This window comes from Cynara cardunculus, assembly GCF_001531365.2.
Source record: "Cynara cardunculus var. scolymus isolate 2C chromosome LG 15, CcrdV1, whole genome shotgun sequence".
Taxonomy (NCBI): domain Eukaryota; kingdom Viridiplantae; phylum Streptophyta; class Magnoliopsida; order Asterales; family Asteraceae; genus Cynara; species Cynara cardunculus.
The window spans coordinates 19,228,082-19,230,457 of record NC_037542.1 but is presented as its reverse complement, the minus strand read 5'-3'; positions in this window follow the sequence as shown (position 1 = coordinate 19,230,457).

Here is a 2,376-nt window from a genome sequence, read left to right as displayed (position 1 = left end):
TAAAGATAATAATTAAGTATTCTGTTAGAATTTAATGATTATACTAATTATAATTTAGATTTTTTAGATTTAAAATGAGATGTTTATCTTGTATTTGATTGTGTTTATCTGCAGTTAGTTACATGAATTCATATATAGGATGAAATCGGATAAGGATGAATGAGTTTAAGAGTTTTTAAGAGTTTTAAGAGTTTTTAAGAGTTTTAGCCAAATGCTTTATAATATAGTATAGATAGAGTAAATTACATCTTTTATCCTTGTAGTTTGTTAAAAAAATAATACAAATTTTGTCCTTATAGTTTAAAAATTATAATTTTCGTCTTTATGATTTGTAATTTATTATTATTTTCATCTTTTTAATTTACGATCTATTATTATTTCGGTTCTTATGGTTTACAATTATTTATTGTATTATTCATTATACTTAACAGTATGAATTAGTTCAAGGACGAAAATAACAGTAAATTCCAAACCATTAAAACAAAAACGGTAATTTCTAAAACACGAGGACCAAAATTAAAATTATTAATAAACTACAGGAACCAAAATGGCTTTAAATTGATTTGTAGTCATTGAAGCTAAATTATTATTTTGGTTTTTGGGGGTGTTCACATTATATTTGCTTGATTTGATGAAATTTAATGACATAATATTACAATATTTTTATTATTGTATTTTGTTGTCATATGATGGTCATAGAAAAAAAAAGCATTCAAACATTTGATTTGATATGCATGTCATGAATAAACATGTGAATTGAAATTAAAATGATACATAGGGACAAAAATATCTTTAAGATTCTATTTAAAACCGAAAATACTACTAAATAAAGTGTTCGTTTTTATTTTCTTGGATTAAATAATAATTTTATTTAATAGTAAAAGCAGTTCCTTCCGAGTTAGGATCAAACTCTTCTTTTGGTTATGATTTGGCTCTCCAGTGGTAGAACCCGATGAACCGGATGTACTATTTTACTTTACTTGCTCTTTCTTCTCTTATTAAATTTATAGTAATATGAACAGATCACTTCTAAAAGCAACCATTCTCTTATTATACGATACCCTTGCCATGGATGATATGATTCCAAGAGACAAGAGTTTCTTAATCATCTTGTACTAAACCATTCAACAACTACTAAACAACCCTTAAATATCATCATGTAAACCACATACGAGGGAATTTTAGTAATTTCATCTGTAATTTTTTAAACTATTTATTAGTTTTATTTTTTATATCCAAGGAAATAGAAAAATAAATGTAATTACTTGTTATTGGAACCCTATGATCTCTCCCTTCAAGAGAAGGAAGTGGAAGATGTGATTAAGATTTAGCATTTAGGGGCAACGGAAAATGAACGGTGATGATGTAGTGTAGTGGCTACTAGGAGCGGCGGTGATTTCATCCCTGTTCTATTGTCTCTCTTAATTTGGTTAACTTTATTATATAGAAAATTTTATCTTTAAAAAAATTAACTTCAATAGTTAACTTTATTATATAGAAAGGGTTTATATATAGTTCGTTTTAAATGCAACCCATCATATTTGTATAATCAAATGTAACCTAGTAAATTGAGATATCTATGGAAATGATAAGAGTTTATTTATTATGATTTGAATATTTATGGAAGATTAATAAGATTTATTAATTATTATCAATACTTTATATTATGAAACAATCAAAACTTCTATGAAATCACATATTCATCAAATTAAATACACGGTTGAGATTAGATTGTATTGATTGTACAAATGTAAAACATTGTCTAATAACTCACCTCTCTCTCTCTCTCTCTCTATATATATATATATATAGAGGGTCGGATTCACGTGAGATAAGACTTTTTTGTGAGACACAATTTTTACACTTACAACTTTACAACAAAATGTTATGAAGGTAAAAAAACCGAATCTTCACAGAAAAAATATTGTGAAGGTTACCTTTACAGTGTTTTGCTGTGAAGTTTCAAATATAAAAATCGTATCTTACGAAAACAGCTTTATCTCACATATCAAAGTTAGAAGAATATTTTAATATATCAAAGTATCAACCCGACCAACCCATATGGTTTGAGTTGGATTGGGTTGCACTTTGGTTTGTGTTAAGATTTTTCAAACCGCAACCATTGGGTTGAGTTGTTCTAATGTCTTCAACCCGATCGACCTAACCCATGAGCACCCCAGTTTCTATCATTTGTTTATTTATATATAATTATGTTAATTTATTTTCTTATGTAAAATTAAACTTATAAAAACAAATTAACAAGGTCTTTACAAAAACAAAAATTAATAGATTTACAATTATTATTTTATATTTTTATATCAATTTTAATTTAAATAGTTTTATAAATACATTATTAATTTTGGAAATAAAATAAAG